The sequence below is a fragment of the Arachis duranensis genome, chromosome 10 (genome assembly GCF_000817695.3).
Source record: "Arachis duranensis cultivar V14167 chromosome 10, aradu.V14167.gnm2.J7QH, whole genome shotgun sequence".
Classification (NCBI taxonomy): Eukaryota; Viridiplantae; Streptophyta; class Magnoliopsida; order Fabales; family Fabaceae; genus Arachis; species Arachis duranensis.
Genome location: NC_029781.3, coordinates 44,721,186 through 44,721,881, shown reverse-complemented (window position 1 = coordinate 44,721,881; position 696 = coordinate 44,721,186).

Sequence of the window (696 nt, the reverse complement as noted above, 5' to 3'; positions counted from 1 at the left end):
ATAGAAGTAAACTATTTAAAAGATATCTATATGTATTATAATTTGCATATATCTTAATAAGAAATATGACAATTCGGTGGTAAAGAAAGACATTTTTCTCATAGCGGTAAAAATATAAATTTTAAAATTTTATACGATACGGAGACACATTATATATATAAAATATAAAGTATTTTTTAAATGAATTACAATAATATTTTAATATTTTATTAACATTGAAATATAAAATAATTTTTAACTGTTTTTAGTATTTTCTTTTTATTATATAAAGTATTTAAAATATTTTTTATTTTAATAAATAATAATATATATTATTTTTAAATTCAATTAAAAAAATGCTAAAAATAAGGTTAAACATACTGATACGTGATAGTATTTAGATGTGTTCAAATGTATTTAAAAAAAAATTTTTTATTTTTTATTATGATATAATTAAACAAGACACAGATCTTGAACAAGTGTCGATGAATATCATATTTAAAATATGTAATATACAAACACAACAACTTAACAAAGTGTATGTACATAAATTCTAGGTATTAAAAAGTATTAAAAAAGATTTTTTGTAAAAAAGATTAAAAAATAATTTAAGATACTTTTGCCACGTGTGTGTTGACAAAAGGGTCCCACCAGAAACGAAAATAAGAGAGATTTTTCAAAGATGAGGGGTCGGAACTCGGATGGGAGACCAATACA